The 21,707-nt window shown below is 34.5% G+C and overlaps 1 long non-coding RNA gene across 1 annotated transcript in view; it reads left to right on the plus strand.

Moving 5' to 3' along the window:
* LOC135302772 (uncharacterized) overlaps positions 1–2,908 on the plus strand; it is a 115,195-nt gene extending 112,287 nt beyond the window's left edge. The window contains exon 6 of the long non-coding RNA XR_010364320.1: positions 2,794–2,908. This is a non-coding gene — a long non-coding RNA (uncharacterized LOC135302772). The remainder of the gene's footprint in view (positions 1–2,793) is intronic.
* Positions 2,909–21,707: the final 18,799 nt, after the last annotated feature.

The following is a 21,707-nucleotide window of genomic DNA, read 5'->3' on the forward strand; positions in this document are numbered from 1 at the left end:
GGGAATTTTTTGGTTAAAATGAACATTATTTAAAACCACAGTATTTAAGCTTCTGGTAATGGAATTATATTGCCTTCATTGTGATTCTGTGGCAGTGTTAGAAGAATTTGAGTTCACTGAGTTCATAAGTCAAGATCATGAAGCACTGCAGACCAAATGTGCTAATCTGCTCTGGAATGTTGCCTCATCCCATCTGAAAAGTCTGTATTTGTGTTGAAGACATAACAAACAGACTTTCTACTTTCAGACTCACTGAAAGTATTTTAAATACTCATCATGCTAGGGATCTCATTTATCATCTATGCATTTAGATACTCAGTTTATGCATGTGCAATTCTAGATAGCATTTAGACACTAGAGATTTTCATCTATTGCCTCTCCACTCAAGAATTCATAGAAATCAAACAATCAACTTTATTTTTTTTCAATTTGTTTTATTTTAATTTTATTTCTTTCCTGCAGAGCTAGCACTCTTTGCTTTAAAACTGAGAATCAGAGTATATGAGCTAAAGCCAAATCCCACAGTTGGAGTGCTTTTAAGACCTGGAACAAGTTAAGATGTATGTTTTCTAATTTATGAAAGAGGCAAAGAATGACAGACAAAGAAAGGTCAGGATAAAGAGAGGATAAAGAGAAACTGCCTTTATGTAATTATGATGTAAGTATGTGGTTACAAACTGAGAGGTTTTGTAGAGATTGTGTGATATTTGCCATTTTCACAAAAGAGGAAAAGATAGCACTTTAACAATGTTAGAGAAGCTGACATATTTTGCATTAAACAGAAATTCTTGCTGTACACCCCTTTAATTAATATCTCAACCCATTTTCAACAATGATGTTTGGCTATAATCTTTAGCAGCTTTCATTACTAATATTGCCAGGGGTATATCTATTAATGCAGGAGCATATACAAACATGTTTCTATGTTTAGATTCTCTTAAAACTGATTGTAAAAACTTTTGCAAACTCAAGGAATGTAAAATAAGAAAACGCAATTTTAATTCCACCTGTTTAGGCATATACATTCTGACCAGTTTTGGATTTCATGATCCTATACTGCCTGTCACTGCCAAGGATGAATAATGTACTATAATGAGCATTTTTTTTTCTTTATATTTAATTCATACCAATATAACAGAATTACTGCAGCACCCCCTGTGGGGTCACACCAGGGCAGAGCAGAGGGAGACAATCCCCGCCTTCAGCCTGCAGGACAGGCTTCTTTTGATGCAGCCCAACATACAGTTGGCTGTAAATGCATTTTGCTGGATCATGTGCAGCATTTTATTCCCCAACACTCCCAAGTCCTTCTTCTCAGGGCTGCTCATCATTCCACTCATCACCCAGTCTGTGTTCATGTTTGGGATTGCTCTGACCCAGGTGCAGAACCTTGCCCTTGGCCATATTGAACTTCATGATGTTCCCACAGGTCGCTGTCTCAAGCCTCTGGATGACATCCCTTCACTCCAGCAAGTCAGCTGCACCACACAACTCAGTGTCATCAGTGCTGAGGATGCACATGATACCACTGTCCATGAAATGTGCCAGGGCCAATACCAACCTGAGGAATGGTCCTTGTCACTGCTTTCTCCCTGGACATTAAAATATTGATAGCAACTCTGGTTACAACCACACAGCCAATTTCTTATCCACTGTGCAGTCAACCCGTCAAATCCATTCCAAAATCTATTTTGGAGAGAAAAATGTTGTGCAGTAAAATGTCAAATGTTTTGCACAAGTTCAGGTAGATGACACCATTCCCTTATCCACCAATTTTATACCTGTTTTAGAAAACTACCAGATTGGTCAGGTATGATATGCCCTTCGTGAAGCCGTATTTGCTTTCACAAATTGCCTCCCTATTTTCCATGTGCATTTGCACAGTTCCCAGGAGGATCTGCTTTGTTATTTTGCTGAGCACCAAGGTGAGACTAATTAGTCTGTAGTTTTCAGAGTCTTCCTTTTTCTACCTTTTTAAAAACGGGGTTTATGTTTTCCGTTTTCCAGTCAGTGGGAACTTCACCAGTCTGCCATTACTTTTATAACATGATAGACAGTGGATTAGCAACTTAAAGTATTGGTTCCCTCAGGATCTTCAGTTGCATTTCATCAGATCCCAGGGACTTGCTCACATTCGCGTTCTTTAGATGGTCTTGAACTGTATTTTCTTCTATGCTGTGCAATCATTCATTTTTACAGTCCCCGCCATTGAATTCTATATTTTTTTCTTTATGGTTTTCCATCCTTTGGGGTATGGGAAAGGAACTATTAATATCAAAGAATGGGTTTAGATTTTTAGGTATAGGAATGGAAATAAAACTCTTAGTTCCTTTTTGATTCTTGAAAGAGTTTTTGCTATCTTTCCTTTACCTCCTTAATTTGTAATTAATTGTTTTACTTTGGGTCTTGGCCAAAATTTTTTGTTGCACATGGGAAATGGAAAATTTGTTGGTGTGGTTAAATGCTCTTTTTGGAGAAGAAGAAGCATTTATCTAGTACAGTGCTCACCAGCCTTTGAATCCTTTTGGTTCCTGATGGTGGCCATGATATTTTCAGTATTCTAGAGTTTAAGAATTACTCTTAACTCACGTGGACAGTTAATCTTTTTCAAATGAAATAAAACCCTCAAGCAGTATTCATATTTTTCAGAGATTAGTACCAGAAATCCTCCCCATAAAACTATTATGATTATTGAAAGTTATTATAATATTACATCTGATGTGGAAGTAGTAATACTGGTAATACCATGTTTTCACTGAGTTTTTAAGTTGATGTGAACTTCTTCTTTGACAGACCTGATTATCTCAGAGGAAGACATGAAAAGGGATATAAAAGATGGAGACAGAGGGAATCCACGCCAGCACTTCTGGGGAGAGAAGAGACAGTGTATATCAAAAATGCTCCCTTGCTGTTTGGGAAGCATGTGAGTAAACACAACTGCAGTCACAAAACTCGTGGGAAAGAAAATAAAATGTTTGAAACCCCAACACTTGTCAGTGTGGGATCCATTGATTCCAGCAGAGGTGTGGGCTGCAGTGGTTAGGAAGTGAGAAGCACAGAGCTGTACACTGTGCTGAGAAAAATCATGACTATGGAAAAACCAAAAATTCAGAGCCGTTATTGTGGTTCTTCATTACTTAAGGATTCATCCTTCTTCTAATTAAAAAAATGCCAGAAGTAAAAAAAGAAAAGCTGCAGAAAATATTTTGCATCTACTGTGCAATAGTATTATAGTGCTAGACTTAAAAAACTTACCACGCAATTATTTTTCTAAGGTATTTTTATTTTGGTGTAATAGTCTTTATTCACTGTGAAGCCACAAAATTGCCACTCTAATAATCTGATTTCAAAACAGGCATTAATTTGAAATTTTCTGTAAAATCTTAGTAAGGAATGCACTCTTTTCTGGACTAAGATTTAGTTCTTTGTAAAAATCCCATATCTAATAAAAGGAAAAGCATATGAGGATTTATGGCATAGAATAGTGATTATTACTTTCATTCTTTTTTGAGCAGAATACTTAGACAAAATCCACAAATGCATTTTCTTTACAAAAGTGATTTTTGATGTCCTTAAAAAAAATCTTTCTATCTAATCTTTCTAATCTAGACTTTCTAACAAGATTTTAATGGGATTCCACAAATTTGCTGGTAAAGGAGCACCTTATGCTGTAAAGATAAAATCTCTGGCAGCATTAATCTTTTCTGTATAAAATCTAATGTAGAAGCTCTGAAATGAGAGCTTTAGCATAGTTAAGATCTCAAACAAAATGTCTTAAACCTGGAATTTCCTAGCTTTACCTAATGAAAGTTTTTGTTCTTGACAAAGGAATTGTGTTCAGTTGTGAATCTGGCCCCAAGTAGAGAAGTTTTATTGTATCCATTCTCTCTGTATAGTACTGATACATTAACATAAAAGTAGCTGTCTAACTTGCCATTTTACTTGGTTGCATAGTAAATGACAAGTAGTTTTCATTTGAATGAGGTTTTCAGCATCAGACATTTTGTCTGAAGATATGTCAGTAATGATCACAGAGGTGTAAAACAGTAAGGCATCTTCTGGAATTCACTGTTAAATGTACAGTTATACAATTTACCTTTAATATTTTATTTTTAAAATTATGTTATGGCACAGCAATAAAATTAGATGCTGAAATTCAGTCTTATGTGCATTGAGAACAACTTTACAAAAAGGGTTTCTGACTTTCCATGCTTCACATTCCAGAGACATTTTTATCTCTCTTGTCTGATGTTAAATATCACAAGATAAAGGAATGGTTGTTTTATTTTTAGATTTTTTTGCCATAGTGAATAACTTGGGACACTGCTTGGCAAAGCTTAAGAAAAAGACTGATACCAACATAATTCTTGTCTTAAAATGGTGAAGAACAATTTAAAATAAAGTCCTGATCCAATAGAGGACTTTTGTCAACACATCATAAAAAATATTATTTGAGATTATGAACATTTAACATATAATATCACAAAGACATGTGAACATCCGTGTATGTCCACACATGTCCACATGCAAAAAGCCCTAAAAGATCCCTACTAAATCCTTTTGTACATTGCTAAATTAGCAAAAGTCCTGATTTTGCTATGGATATTCCAATAATGCTGTCTTTGTTTTGATATCTCCTACTCTGCAAGAGAGCTCAGCTCTGATGAACATGTGAATCTCTGTAGCAAATGGTGAGATAAACCTAGACAAAAGGTTTCTAGAATGTGTAAAATTATAATAAATATATTTACAAAGCAGTGCTTCCATCACTATATGAATTCAAATAATTTTGCCTTTCAGTTCCCCTATCTAGCATTTCTGTACCACTTCTGCTTAAAGTGTAGTACCTCTAAGTATGTAAGACGTAGGTGTTGACCACATTTAAGTGTTTTGAAAATATCTGACTTTACCCTTCAAACACCTTCACAATGCTGCCTATGCTACAACACACACGGTTACACCCACGTTATCACCTTGCATAGGAAAGGTAGTTTTTGTTTTCCTTTTTAATATTTCTCCATCTACATTTACAAAATAGAATTCCAGAATTTATACAAATGTCTTCTACTCACCCATATAAAAATTTAAATTGAAGTGGGTAGAGATCCTGTCAGGTTATTTGCAAAATATTGAGCTCATGAGATGCGCAGCGATCAAACACTTCTCTTAAATTATACAATCAACAGAGACAACAAGAAATGAAAAAAAAAATTAAAATTCTAAATATGCTTCCGAACCATAGTCCTGCAGTTATCAAATGTGACATTACCTGTACAGTAATTAACATTCTTAATTTATCCACAACTGTTCAAGATTTGCAAATAGGACTAATGTCTGACTAAAAGTGGAACCCCAGGGGCAAAATGAAATGAGAGGGTAAGAAAAAAAATAATATCTGTACACAAAAATGTACAGCTTCTAGATAATACACATGACATGTCCTAGTAGGAGATTAGAGTTCAACGTTCTCACTGTTTTCTCCAGACAGTGCTAATTTGTTTCCCATTAGTAGAAAATGTCCTGAAACAGACTTACTGGACTAAAGTGGTCACAAGAATATTGTCTCTGCTTGTATTCTTGCCACAGAAATATGTTGTCTTTTTTGCTACCTAGTTCTGAAAAAATGATGCCCAGTCACTTTTCTGCTTGCCATGTATTCAGCTTTATTATTTCTTTTAATAGGATATAATTTGTGAGAACACATTAATTTAGAAATCCTCTCAACCACATTGGATGTCACTAGAGAAGAGAGGATTTGTAGCTGCTCTGGTGGAAATAATGGAGTAATTGAATCTGATTATAATACTTAATCCACTTGCAACAGTCTGCAAGTATCATGCATAGGATACAGAGAAAAGATTAATGGATTAATGAACTGTTCTAAATGTGTTGTTGCTTTTGTTTTGTTGTGTTTGTTTCTTTTTTTTTTTTTCTCAGGCTGTTCTTAATACCTTAATTTTTAATAGGAAAATGGTTCTGCACTGTTTTAGCAGTAGGTAATTGTTCCCTTATGATCTAATCTTTCTAAAGCCCTTGCAGTGGCATGTGAGTCACCCTCGGGAGTGTTTCAAAAGGACAATAATGGACTTCTACTTTGAGATTAAACCATTGCTTAACTTTCCAAATAAAAGTTGGTATTATAATTTTTTTCTTTACCTTTTTCTAAATTACAGTTAAAAGATCAGGAAGTTGAAGAAATGGTAACATCTCAAAAGAGAAGTCAGTTAAAGAAAAACAGCAAATTTATACTGAGAAGATCCCTCTCTGGTTGCAACTCCCCAACCCTCCTGCACAAAACTTCTCTTCAGGAAGGCAAGGATGCCCCTAATTAGAGAAGTGCATGGAGAATCTCCTAAACCAAGAACCTGGTCCAACTCAGCAGGAAATTCATTACCAACAAACTTTGTGAAATCAAGGGGGTAACATAAGTTCCAAATGCCAAATACTGGAAAATGAAGGGCCACACAAAGAATAATCGGCAAGTTGAGAGCTATGAGTGCATAAGGAAAGAGACAAAGACTAAATGTCTTGACACTTCATGCTAAATGGCAGGTGATGGCATTTTTCATTATGCAGCAAAATGGTACAGTCATAAGAAAATGGTCTGAGAATAAGATATACTAAGCTTTGCCATTAATAAACTCTGAGTCGTGTTATACACGGGTTACTTCAACTTTTGAAGCTAAGATTCTTCAGCTGTAAATTAAGATTAAAATATTCTGTCCTATTATTTTTAATAATTTTAAAATACAATAGGCATGGAGTCACCCTGATTTTTATTTTTTTTTAAATCTGTTCTCATCTGGAATTTCCTGGCAGAAATTAATAAACTGCAAATTAAATTAAGATATTAGAATTAAAAAAATTATCTTTGTAATAAAAAAAATCTGTATTATTATCTTTTGATTTAAAAAAATAATATTGTTTCCCTAATTTATTATTTTCCTTGGGAGATGACATTAGATTTTACTTTTCCATACCTACAGAGTTTGTAACATCTTCCATAACTTTTAGTTCAATGTTGCCCTGCATTGTCAAAAATGCTTCAGTCAAATTAACAAGAAACTTCTAGCCTCTATTAAGGCTTGGTTTGAAGTGTTTGGTGAAGTCATTTGAAATTCTTCTGTCTTTCTCAAATCTTCTGTCTTTCTCAAATTTAAAACAATTTCTTTAAAGGTAATAATCTATATTAATGCCTCAAATCACTACTTGCTAAAAAGCAGATTCCTCCAAAGCTTTTCTGTTTATGAATCATCACAATTAATTGAAAATAAATTTATTCACAAACTTCCTGATCATTTCTAGTTAGCATATTACCCTCAGAGATAATATACTTTTCCTGCAGACACATAAATAATATATAAATTATTTTTCAGCTTAGTGTGCTTACAGCTATAGGCCAAATAAAGAAAAGCAATTTATGTTAGCCGCCAGCATCAGTTTACGTTTTTACAGTTGTTTAGAGAACTGACAAAAATATCATATCTGAAAATCAGTCTTTTTATCAGATTGTGTGCTCATTGGGTTTGTTTTTGTGTCTTCATTTTCCAACTCTAGCTACCGCCAGGCACAGCAGGAAATTCAGCTGAAGTCAAAAGACTAAGTAAATAAACAAAGCAGCTGCTTTAGAATGCTTCAGACAGGGCCGAGTTCTGAGTTACAGGGCTAGCAAAAATAAGGAAAATAAAATCTTAAACCATTATAAAAATGCTTTATATCTTTCCTATCATCAAAGACATTTAATTCAGTTTTTAATATTTTTTTTTTAATGAAGGAAGTGTGAAGGCAGATTGCATGTTGAAGTCTAAGAGTTTACCTGCGTCTGGGTTTGGGTGCACACGTGTGGTTCCTATTTGACTCAAAAGAGGCCTGAGGCCACAGTTTTGCCCTGAGTGATTTGTGACAGATGGTGAATAACAAATAAACTTGCTAAGCAGAGATCAAGGGCTTTGGGTAAGCATCTTAAATTCTTGCATGGGAATAGGCAAGAGCTTTGCCATAACTTGTATTTCAGCAACATTTACCTGTCAGTAAACCTTACACAAACAAGGACAGCACCAGGATGGGAGAAATTCATTAACTAAATGTGGTCACAGATGCTCAAAGTTTGTTGTTTCTGACTGCTGATCATTGTCACCTTCTTTAACAAGACATGTAACCTCGTCTGACACAAGGGCAGAAAAGAGAGACAACTGACAGTTCATGCATTTTGCCAGGGTGACCAGCCCAATGGACAACAAGGAAAGGCTATGCTGAGAAAGCCCTTCTTCATGCCATCACCTTAGGATGACATTATCAATCTACTGTACTGTGCCAAGATGCTTCGTGTGCCTTCATGAAAGGAGTTTATGATAAAACAAATGTGTTTTGGAAATGTGAACCTCTTAAAAGTAATAGGTGCAGTATCTAGTTTTGAGCCTGGTTTTAGGCAGACACTGCTAAAGCAGAGGGTTTATTTTAGAGAGAAATGGGTTTTTTAATAAACATTGACTGGAAACAGGTACAAAGATTTGTGAGGAAGTGCTGTTTAGTGGAGGTTGATGCCAGCATGTGAATCAACATCCAAGTTAAAGTTCCACTGGACTTTATTTGACTAAAATATCACAAATTCAGTAAAAGTGAAGTTTGGCAGTTTGCAATGTAACATTCTCATGTTAACTCCAAGAAAGGTAGTGCTCAATTGGTGCTCCAGTTTCATACTGTAGCTACAGTATTAGTTTTGACACTGTCTGCATGCAGGTGGTTTATAATGCATAATATTGATCTGGAGGATTCTTTCTCCCCCTCTGCCTTCAGCTGTGTATTAACTTCTAGCCTTGATCTTAAAAGTTAAGATGGATGTTCAGTATTATTACCTAGCAGAAAGGGTAAAAAATCAATTTTGTCTCCTCGTGCTTTATTCCCTCATCTTCCAGTGCTTGAGCAGTGGGGTTGTAACAAACGTCAGCATAAAATAATGTATTAGCTGATGTTGTGACAACTTCTGTCAGATGAATATATTACTATAGGTACATTGATGCTCCTGAAATCAGCTTTCTGGTTAAGAATAAGAAAAGTGTACAGCAAGCAATCAGCTGTTTTTAATGGAGCAGTACTTTCATAAAGCACTGCATTGCAGAAGGAGAGTAATAAGATCTAGCTAAGAAAAACCTAAGTGTAAAAAATGTCTTTTACAACACTGGTGCTTATAGATGATAGTTGCTCATTATAGTTTATGGGTTTCAAAGCTGACCTGTACAGATAAAAGAGAAGGGTTTGAAAAATTTTGACATTCTGTTTTCAAAAATTAAATCAAAGGAAAGATTGTCATATTTACTAACCCTGTGCTAAGTAACTGGAAAAAACTTTCATTAATCTTTAGTTTGAATTCTGGATATAGGTAATTTTATATTAAAATGTATTGGTGAGTCCTCTCAATTTCATTTTGTGACTTTGTCTCACAGCATGCTTTGGGACCAGGAAATAAAAACCTGCCTTCCTACCCTGCTTTCAAGGCCGTACTCAGCTATAGACAAGGATTTCTGCCACTATAGCCTAGTCTTTCCTAACCTTTTAAATCACATTAATCCTCTGCTACCCTGTCATGTATAACTCAGTTTGCTAAAGGCAGGCCTCACTCAGCCCTTCATTAGCCCAGTACTTTTTTTCTATGTTTCAGTATTTTACACAGATGTAATGTAGATTAGAATCTGAGTGAAATCTTCACTACTACTAAAAGGAACATTGAAGTCTCAGACTTCTCTCATGTTGATGGATCTGTGCTCTTGCACAACAATTCTTTGTACAATATTGTCTGCACGATAGAGATAAAAATGTAACAGAACAAGTTATCCAGCTACACTAGGAAAAATTATGTAATTAACTTGTTCTTTTAAGATGCTATTATGCAGACTGCTGATGTACCAAAACATCTGAGATCAGATTGTTATATTCTTCTGATCTCCTGTAAAACGATATGTTAAGGGGTACTTCTGTTGAAAAGTGCAGAATCTTATACCTATTTAAACTTACTGGATGTCTCGGTAAATGACTTCATATAATGAAATCCTCATTGGATTAGTCTTTAGATATTTTATAAGGTGGTATTAAAATACTTTTAAGACACTTCCTATCTTTCTTAACCTTCAAATAAAACCCCATCTACTTCTGACAAGTGCAATATTCCTATTTAAAAATTAAGCCAAAAAATAATCTGAAAGGATTAAACACTCTAGAAAGTAAAATAATCACTATACATTTACTTTTATGCTTCTTTACTTTTTTTAACACTTGATGTTATTAAATTGACAATTTAAAGAGATTTTTGTCTTTCAAACAGTTGATATATTAGAGACAAATGATAACAAGGACAATGCTAGCATACAATGACTTGAAAAAATGATATGAAAATTATGCTTTTAAATTGTCTGACACATTGCTGTAGCTTTTTTTTCCTTTGTGTTTTTTTAAATATTTTTTCATTTTTAAAATTCAGCTTGTATTTATGGTGGTTAGACTCTCATTTTCTGCTTATAATCAGCACATATTTAAGCTTTTTGAAAGCACAGACATACGACCATGCAATGTTAAACATAACTTTCAAAAGCAATACCTTAGATGCTTATAGATCTGCATAAAATGTAGGTCCATTTTTTATATTCTAAGGACTTTCATAAACTGTAAAATTTTAAAGTATGTATTTTTTTATTTAAAAAGAAAATACATTGCCTCAGTGTTTGATAAGTCAAGATAAACTTAATAGACACTTTTGTAGAAAAGAAAAATTAAGCATGATTTTTTGCTATATTTCACATTAATTGATAGAAACCATGATCAGAAGTATAAATTTATTAGAAGTTGCTTCTTTTTTCTACCATGAGAATAAGATATTTTTGTTGTGGATTTGTTTTTTTAATTTTAAAGCAATTTATTTTGATTCTATCAAGCTGTTCTGAATAACATACACTTTAACAGTAATTCTGTTAGCAACTGTTAAACTGTAGGGAGATGAACCCTTTATTGAATTGTCTGCAAATTTTAAGCCAAGAAATCATTCATTTCTCTACCCCAAGATACAAAATGAGTGCCTTTTTCTTTAAGAAATAAACCCCAGAAGATTTAAGAGCCTGGAGTAGATTACTGCAGTGCATGGAAAAAAATACAACATAATAAACCCACTCGTTTTAATGATGTTTACATATGTAACAACATATCTATGAAAATTATACAGATGTGAGCTGTAAATATACAGAAACAGAAGCACAGAACCCAATTGAAATCTACATCGAAGGTAATTCTGTACCTGGGAAAATAGTAATTTTGCTGTGCAGCAAATTCTGTGGTTTTGGTAAAAACAGCACCAAGTAACAAACTGCTAAGGTGTAATTCTTTATCTTCCCTCTATGGTGCTGCCATGCTGTCTCTCACTTTTTTGAGATAAAACAGTCATGTACGCAGAGGCTATTCTTGGAATGGCTGGGTTATTTAAACTTCTCTAGGGCTGTTATATACAGGAATTGTGCTGATAATCTGGTGAGGCTGACACCTTGCTCTTCTCATCTGTCTGGTGTGTTCCATTACTTACCTATGCACAATGAATAGTGAATTTAATGCTTTCTATTCCTGCATCTTTTTTAAGGAATGAACTGAAAACTTGGACTGTAACAGAACATGTTTTGCCCTTGTGCAAACATGTCCCAGTGTTTCACCCACATAAGTAAATAAATCCAGGAATATAACAGAGAAATATCATCCTGAAAAATAACTTGCTTATATCCACAGTTTTAGATAGGTCTCACTCCAAAGCAGCAGACGGTACAGTAGAAATAATTCTGCTGCAAAAGTATTGAATTAAGAAATTAGCTTCATTTCCAACTAAATAAATTTGGTACTTATACAATCCAAGAAAAGAGAATAAGTAACTGTAACAATAGGTTTCAATTCATTCCCTACATATCTAAATATTAACATGGATTGATTATCAAAGGAAAAGTGGCTGATCTATACTAGCAATAACTTTTCCAGATTCAGGTCTCTGAAGTTTCTTGTCTTTGGTCAAACCGCAAATTTTATTTTTAATAGTTGCCCATGAGATTGAAAAAAAACTTCAAGATGACTAAATAGAAATTCAGTACAATATTAATTGTATCATATTCCCATGATTATGTGTCTTTTAAGGGGTTGGTGTTTGAAGAGCACAGTTTAAGGTGGTACTTAGAAGCAGCACTGAACTGCTGTCATGAAGCTGAAAGAAATTATTCTCAATAGAAAAATCAAGGAAGATACAGAAATTACAGCACATCGGAAGTTCAGAAAGAAGATGATATTTTTACGTGTTCCAGTGGGAACTCTGTGGGACATATATTTCTGGAATGGCATGATTTTTGATCTGAAAGCATACTTTTTCCACTTAGGAAAGCAATTCTTGTTTTTTAAAAAAATGCTTTGTCTGAACTGTTTTAGTTAAAGGTTATTTCTTAATCACATTTTATGAAATTCAGATGAAATATATGGATATATTCAGAACTGACAATTTAATTTTTTTTTCCTTTAAATGAAAGGCTTAAGTTGACTTGCACTTCAGCAAAATTACCCTTCAATCTACATTCCTACAAACTCAAGAGAGAAGCATTACTTTTAAAGGATTTTGTAATTAATATATCAATGTACTTTATATCATGTTAAAGACAACCAAATATATATTAATAAAAAACATAATTAAAAGAAATCTTACAATATCATGAAGTTTTAATAACTATTGTGATGAGAATTGTCAGGGGAATATTATCTTATTTCACCCACTAAGGGCTTAAGCTCTGCTTTCAAACGGTATATAGACATTTAGATGGAAATTCTATTGCAAAGGGTCAAAGACTGGGAAAGTGCACTGCAGGTGTATCCCAGGTCTCCTCTCCTTTGTGGAATTGCACGCCCTGAGTCTTAAAGCTGTTCTGAAGTCCTGAAACACCTGCTTGTACATTATATTTTCAGTTCATATCTGAGTGGTTTCATTTCTATTATGGCCTCATGAGGATGGAACAAAATTAAACCAAGACACCGTAGGCAAAATTTGTAAGTTATGTAAATGTCACGTGTAGGGCAAAATGTTGTTTCTGAGTAGAGGAATGCTGTTGCCAAGAATACCACTGGGAATATCTACATGTGCTCAGAACACCATGGCTCTTTTCACCATTGTTTGGAGGGAACAGAGCTGACACTTCATATCCACCTCCTGGGATAGATCCTGGCATTAATGCTCAGAAGCCCAAAGCTTCACTTTTAAATACAAGAAAGAGACTACACATAATCATAAGAATCACTCTCCACATCTATTACACCTTTGGCTAGGCATCTAAATGAACAAAAACCCAAATAAAAAACAGGGTGAAGCAATTAGGGAACTAATTTCATGTCAGTTTTCCCAGAGACCTTTTAGTATCTCCCCAAATAAATTGTTCAGAGTACTTGCATGTATAAAATAAAATAAAATAAATGGAGACATAATTTACAATAAAAGCAGGGTTTAAAATACAATTTTTAAATATACCCAAACAATCTATACGTCTTAAATGGGAATTTTACCTCAACAATCCTAGAATTAGAATTACATGGACAACTCCCTAAACATACTGAGGGATGTGTGTGTGTGGATATGTATGCACACACAAATAAACTTAGTAGTTCCATGTATTCAAGGGTGAAGCACAGGTGAAGTATGGGGCTTATGAATGTAATTACTCAAGTAACAGAAAATTTTAACAGCAATAATGTCTTAAATTCTTGGCTATCTTTTAGCTTATCTTAAAACTTCAGGATAACATTTTTAAAAATACCTACTTCAGGTTTTCCTGTCAACCTCCTAAAGAATTTTGACAAATCCTTTCTCTCTATGTAGTTATTATACATTTTTGCTGAGGTGTGATAATGGAATTTGTGTTTAAGCACTGAGGATGCCAAATAACTAGTTGTTTTTACACCACAGGGATCAACTCCTCAAAATGACACATTCTTCTTTTCCTCTCTTAAGGAAAATGACAAAGTACTAGGCCTTCTGAACAGATGTCAAGTAGCTCTGTTGCAGATATAGGGAGCTAAACACCAGTAATAAATACTTTTGAGGTTTGTTTTTGGAGTGTGAACTGATTAAAAATGTGATCCAGCACAGTGGAAATTGAAAGTGAAATACAATTCTTGGTTTTCATTCCCATTATTTCTTATTTATTCTCCATTCATCATAACACATATTATGGAAGAAAACACCCAATATTTTCAGCTGAAAATGTTGTTGGAACTTTATTCACAGAAATTACAAGTTATGTAATGGCACATAGAATCAGTGACTACATGAACAGTTTAATAAAATTAATTCAAACCCAAGCTATAACACTCGTTTTCTGCCTTGTTTAAATCTAGAGTAAATCATATCTTCTCTTCCTTCAGAGTACTGACACTTCTCAGAACTGTAGGGTACTTTTTTTTTCTTTTTTATTTTTTTGGTGTCCGTTTGAGATTTTTCTAGAGAAAAGACACACATTTCTGAAATTTGGCCTCTGAGTACTATAGTACTCAGAGGGACATAAAATTCACTCAGGTGGGACATATTAAACCACAAAAATGGCTCACAGAAGTTCTTTGTATGTGTTGCATGTTACCATGAGGGAAATATCCTTTAGCTCAGTTATAATCTCCAATTAGCAGATATCTTTTGACAATTACTCCTTTTTGAACTACACCGAACTTGCTTCATATATATAGTCAGTTTATTTCAAATCCCAGCTTCTCATCATACAGTAATATATAACACACATAACAAAATGTTTGAAAGTTCTACATTACCACACATTACTTTTAATTTAACTAATTTAAAATGCCAAAGAAATGTCTAATGTGAAAAAATGTTCAGGAATATTTTTATCATAATTACAGTGATACCATTTCAATCCCTGATTATTTTCCTGGAGAAAAAATATAGAGGTTTTAATAAAAATATAATAACCCCTGCCCCAGCAAACACAGTGAGGTTTGATATAAGGACCAGAATCCATATGTATCTAGGAAGTTAGGAAAAATTATTTATTTTTGTTAATGTCCATTTACTTTAGCTGTACTTATGATGTTTTTTTCAGAATCCAAACTTACAAAGAACATATATTAGAATTAAAAATCACTCTGATTATCTAATTGAGTATAAACATTTTTGTTATATAAAAACCTCAACATTTGAAAATAGCTAGCAGAAAGTTGATCAAACCATTGTGATTCACTATGCAGTCAGGTGGACAAAAACTTTATTTTTGTCTTTTCTGTCTCTAGAGTTGAACACATAATCATATCATATGGCATATTGCACAGCATAGTCTCCCATAGCTAAATAATATGTGGGAGATCTGCAGCAGAGCGCCAGGTATATATAGGAACTCTTTTACCAAAATATCATTGTCTTCAAACATCTATTCTGTCACTCATTCCATCCCCATTTGTTTTTTCAGTTTTTGGTGCATTACTAATGTCTAATGCCATCTTAAACCCCTTTTTTAAACTAAATATCCATATTCCAGTTACTATCATCATTGCCATATTCAATACTGCATTTTTATGTCCTTATACTATTGCAGGATCAACAAGTCTTCTGTTAAAGAAAATTGCTGATAAAAATAAATTGAACTTTTTAAAAAGAGTAAAATAGGCAACATGAAAAGAATAAATAAGCAACAAGCAGTAGGCTGTTCTGTGGCTGGTTTTCATTCCTCCTTCTGATGGGCAGAGCAAGAGTTTAGGTTACAATCCATAACAATGCACCGTTTCCCATTCAAGGTGACTGAAAATTCAATTCTTCCTGGCAGCACAAATTATTCACCTCTCAAGTCATCCTTCTGACACTGAATTTGGTTGCACAAGAAAATGTGTCTGGCAGCCTTGAAAAGGAAACAGACAAATTGCAAAGAAGGGTAGCAAGGCATCTGAGCACTTCTGCCGCATCTTGCTGACAGATGGGAGATGTAGCACCAGTCACCAGTGCTTGCATCTCCAGTGCAGTTAAAGAAAAGGAAGCATTCATCAGACCCTTCATTTCTCATTCTTCAAACAGAAGGCTGTTTACATCATGTCAGCAAATGATTACCCTCTGCTGCTGTTGTTGTGCTACCTATTGGAAAAGGTGAAGAGGTTATGTTTTGAAATTCCATGGAGATGTTGATTAAGGAAACAAAGGAAACTGGTTCTTAACACCCAATGCCCCCCTCCCTTCTCCTCCACTCCCCCACCTCCCCCCCTGCCAAAAAAAAAATAGGAAGTAAGCATCATCACAGTCGCATTTTTGACATGAGAAATGAGGGGTTTTGGAGAGGACAATGAATTCAAAGCTCAAACTGCTTACATATATCAAACGGAGAACCACAGAATCTAAGCTCTTTCCCTTCCAACTAACTCATGTCTTTTGGTAGTTTCTGTGGTTTTCAGCCTTTATCTAGTTCTTATCTGACAGCTGACCTGGGGTAGCATGGATCTCAGATTTCTTTGGTTTCTTTTTATGTCTTCATTAACTATGCCTGGAAAACCAAAGTTATTCCGTCTGTGTGGAAGTCTGCAAAATTACAACTTTGTGAATGGCTCCATATTGAACCATCATTGGAAAAAAAAAGTACATAAACTGAAAAAGATGAGGAACTACTGTTTTAGCCATTGAATGTGCTCAGAACAACAAAGGTATCATACAATCTTTTCAGGGTCTTTGTAAAGAACATAACTCAGTTTAACAGCTCATGAATTTTTGAAACTTGGAGGCAAAGACTTTGACTCTCAAAGAAGACAAATGAAAGGTAGAATTTGGCTTATATGAAAATAAATGAGCACAAAATTATTGTGGTGATTTCTGTGCTTTATTTCAGAACAGGCTGTCACGAGACCTTTTTATTTCTTTTTCTTTGATTGTGTGCATTTTACATCTCCCAAAGAACATATTTTTCTTTCTCAGTGGCTTAGTCTGGTATCTGGACCTAGATAGTTGTTTAAAGAACTATTTAATGTTCATGTAATATAGGAAACTACATTTAGTTCAGACAGGATCACCAGGTCTTTCCTTCCTGTTAAAACTGCTGTGTAAACAGCTCAACTCTTCCATCTGTGTGATAGTTTTATTTCTCTTTCCTCAAGTTCTTTAAGATTGGTATACCTTTAGTGCCTTTTCTGTCTTAGAAGATAATTTATTGCTTTTTTCATTCATATCTATCTCTAGTACACCAGAGATATCACTTTTTCTCAGTGATAAACCTTCACCAAGTACATTACACTGGATTTTTTTATTTCTGCCATGCACATTTAATTTATACTTTTTTTTTCCCTTCCGTGCAGACATGAAGTCTGGGTGCCTTTCCTTCTCATCCTATGCAAGTTGTACACAAGTACCTGACATACTCTGAGCTCTGCACCAATATCTGTTTCCTCTCTGGGCCACTTGCGTTGCTTCAGCAAAGGTAGATACCAGCACAGAAAATCCCTTAACCTCAGTTGTGCTCTACAGAAGAATATCTGGTTCTGTACTGTTTCTGTTTCCAGACAACCTCTCTAAAGAGGCTAATTTTAATATAAAATAGCTAATGTAATAAATAAATAAAAATTTATCTTTGTGAATATTTGAGGAGGAATACAGCAGAATGTTTATATTTATAAACTGTCCCAGTTGTACCTTCAGAGAAAAGGAACAGTCACATCTATGTGGTCAACTCAAAATTTATATTTTCATTTAAAAAAAGATAAAACTTCATCTAATATTTTTATTTCTGTATTTTGACAAATTTGTGTTTTACTTAAAAGCACAATCAACATTTTCAAGCTATTTTGGAGTATCAGTATCTAATTACTCTGTTTGTATCTGACATGAGTTCTCTATATGTTTCTAAAATATTCTCATTCAGAGATTACAAAAATAAAATACTATGTATATATGAGGAAGGTTTTATATTGATAAAAGAGAGCCAGGTCTTGAAAATATTAAGTATTTAAGGCCGTAAAGAAATACAGAGAGGCTTCCATATTTATGCCCAAGGCAGAAAATAGAAAAAGGAAAGATGAAAAGACTCTCTTGGTCCTCTTGCTCTTAGTATAGCAGACAGCTCTGTTTTGCCTATTTGGCAGAGCAGCTTCCGTGGACCACCACTAGAGTCACCCCTAGTAATTCTGGAGGTTTGAAAAATGGACAGGTTAGTTATCTAGTAATTGTACTGTCAAAAATTTAAATAATCTTACTGAAAAACCCAAGGAGTTTGAATGGAATATCTAATCTCAAAGACATACCTTTAAAGTGATAAGAATCAAGAATATGAACAAAAAAAATCTATAAATACTTGTTGATGAATTAGCTGCCTGTTATACAAATCTTTCATCTTTGAATTTGTTATATAATGTATATATTTTATTCAGTATAACATAGTAACCCAAACAGTGTGTAAAACATCCTAGCCCTGTAGCCTGTCTGAAATACCTGTAAGTACCTTGAACATGATCTGGCACACAGAGCAGAACTGGCATGCTAAACATGAAACTGCTTTTACAGCAATACTCCTGTTAGCCATAAGGATTTTGAACAATTGGGAATTGTGTACAGACGTTTGGTTTGTCATTAATACAATACAACAGTACTTTTCTTATTTCTAACCAGTGTTCATATGCTATTCATTTGGCAGTTTGGCTACACTTTGCTCTGTTTCTGATTCTATACTTCAGGTGCATGGTAACTTACGGCTAAGAGTCTAACTTCTGTATAGGACTCTGCTAGGTTTTATGATCCCACATTAGGTAATTCACACCACTGCTGATGATGTTATAAATAGCCAGCATAAAATGAACACATGATTAAGTCACAGACATTGACAATAAAAAGAAAATCGTAATTTGCTCTAGACATGTCTAGATAGTTACAGCAGACCCTATTGAAAACAGGACTGTTTGGAGAGTATTTTAAATCTTTAACTTCTGACAGGTAAGTATTTAAAAGCAAAGTACTTTGCATATATCTATAAATCAGCAAGTGCAAACGCATGATCTCTATAAATGTGACTATGTAGGTGGTGGGACTGTTTCACAGCCACACCATCAGAAGTATCAGTGGGGGAACAACTGTATGCCAATAGTGAAAGTGCAATGTCTTGACAAGCATATAGTATATTTCTACATCTGGAACTAGTATACAACTTGAATTAAGCCTGGGTTAGGGAGTTTAAGATTTCTGATGACATTTTCCTTCATGTTTAAGCTGGATTTTCAACCTCCTCAAAGAAGAATGGCCAGATTCTGAAAGAGTGTGGAGCTCTCAAATCCTTTTCAGAAGCCATTTTAGAAGTCATTCACACTACATAGCAAATCACAAAGAAGTGCAGATTATTCCATACCAACACATTCTTCCTTACACCTGAGAAGTTAAGAGATGGAATTGGTTTGTGCACTACTTCAGCACTTAGAGTATCAGTTTAGATTCAGAGACAGGCAGAGTACTGATGTGACTTATTTGAAGACTGTTGCCTTTCTCTATGTCAGAATGACAACCCCCTTTCAATATTTGCAAATAAAATAAAGTTAAAATAAAAATAACTATGTTATAATATGTAAGCAAAGGAATACAATATTCCCTACCGATATAAGTAGGTAACTATGTCAGTGTATCTCCAGAAGAACAAAAGGAAAACCAACATTTTAGTAATGAGGTAACCTACAAGACCATTATTACTGAAAGTTTGTTAATGCATAAAGACTATTCCTGTATCCTGTGTTAAGACTTAAATCAATTAGCATTATGGTAAGAGAAGCATGAGAATAAGATAAAGAATGGACATGCAAGGCCTTTGGGGAGGTGATCTAGACAATTAATTCTTCCAGGCTGTAAATGTTACCTTTTTGCCTTTCTTAACCCAAAAATTGTATAAAAGTCAATAGCTAGGAGCACTGCAAATCAAAACAAAGATGTATCAGCATGTTTCTGGCAAGGCGTAAGACAAAGATAAAAGTGAAAACATGTGGTGAACAGCTTCAGGGGCTGGTTCTGGCCTCTTGCCTGAACAGGGCAAAACAGACAGCATGCCACAGTGTTCAGTTTGTCTTAATTAATTAATAATAGATGATAAGAGTATGATCTTCTTCCTCTCTTTCTATCTCCCTGATCACACACTCACACCTATCTCCATTTTCTCTCCAAATGATGCTGCTACACTTACGGCAAAATCATCCTAATCTGCTGCATCTGTCTTTTAGAATAGCATTTCTGAATTCCTTTGCCTCATTAAGTCATAATATCACTTGAAAATCTCTTTTTTCAGGCCAGTTTGAGCTTTTCTCTCTATTGACCTAACACCTTATTTCTCTGTCTATGAGTGCTTATATCAAGACACGTAGATCTCACCACCACATTTTCATAGGCTTAGTGCCTCTAAACCTAAAATAGTGTTTTTTTGAAGAACAGAGTGAAAAATGGTGTATAAAAAGCATATTGAATGCACCTTTACAGCTATCAGCTCATAAAATTGTTTTCATTTCTTTATCATGCAGGGAAGTATTCTATCATATAAATTATGGCAAATTAGTAACCTGAGGTTTGAAAGATGTCACATAAATGAAGCTGCATTTTATGATCAGAATCATTGACTATTTGAGAACCTCTTCAGTATATGCTTCTAAACTGACTTATTATCAGAATTTATAGCTTGATTTTCAAAGTGGTACAGTCCCATAAAATAGCAGATATCTCAGTTATCTGTGCACTTATCTGCTTAGATAGATAAATAACTTTCTAGGTCATTTACATGCAGATTATTTTGCAAAAATACTTCCATGAATTTATATCTTGGTTGTTAAATTCTTTTTGGTGTTGGTGAACATGAATCATGTAATCATTTGCGTTAGAAAGGGGCATAAAGATCACCTGGTTCCAGCACCCCTGTTGCTGGCAGGGACAGTTTCCCATCCTAGACCAGAGTCACATCCAGCCTGGCCTTGAACACCTGCAGGGATGAGACATTTACAAATCCTCTGGGCAACCTGTTTCAGTGCCTCACCACCCTCACAATAAAGAATTTCTTTCAAATATCTAATCTAAACATACCCTCTTTCAGCTTAAATCCATTTTCCATTGTCCTATTACTACACACCTTGTCAAAAGTCCCTTTCCAGCCTTCTTATAAGTCCCTTTTAGGTACTGGAAGGCTACATGTTTGATGTTTCAGAGCTGGATGCAGCACTCCAGGTGGGATCTCACAATAAGATAGCAGAGGGGGAGAATCACTGCCCTTGACCTGCTGTCCGTGCTTTTTTTTGGAGATGCGCAGATTTCCAGGTCACATCAAGCTTCTTGTCAATATATAATAAGGGTTTCATTTAATTAGGAAAATCTATTTGCCTCTCTTTCTTTAAATTTCTTCTTGCAGGGAAACTTCAATTTGATTTTGTAGCTTGGGCACTAGACTGTGTACTTTCTGATTATGGTACTGAACTTCATGCTTATTTTCTTTTTCTTTTTCTTTTTTTTTTTTTTTCTTTTTTTTTTTTTCTTTTTTTTTCACTTAGGGAAAGGAATACAACATTCTTACAATCTGCCCTCATAACAGCTCCCAGAGTTTGGAGTTAATGGGTCACTGGTGTTGTTTAGAGTATTGAACAGTTCACTGATGTAAATAAATACATTTTTTTCTTTCAGACATGGCAAAAGTAGCTGAATAGAAAAGCTCTTGTTCACTGGCACTTAA

The sequence above is a fragment of the Passer domesticus genome, chromosome 6 (assembly GCF_036417665.1).
Source record: "Passer domesticus isolate bPasDom1 chromosome 6, bPasDom1.hap1, whole genome shotgun sequence".
NCBI classification, from domain to species: Eukaryota; Metazoa; Chordata; class Aves; order Passeriformes; family Passeridae; genus Passer; species Passer domesticus.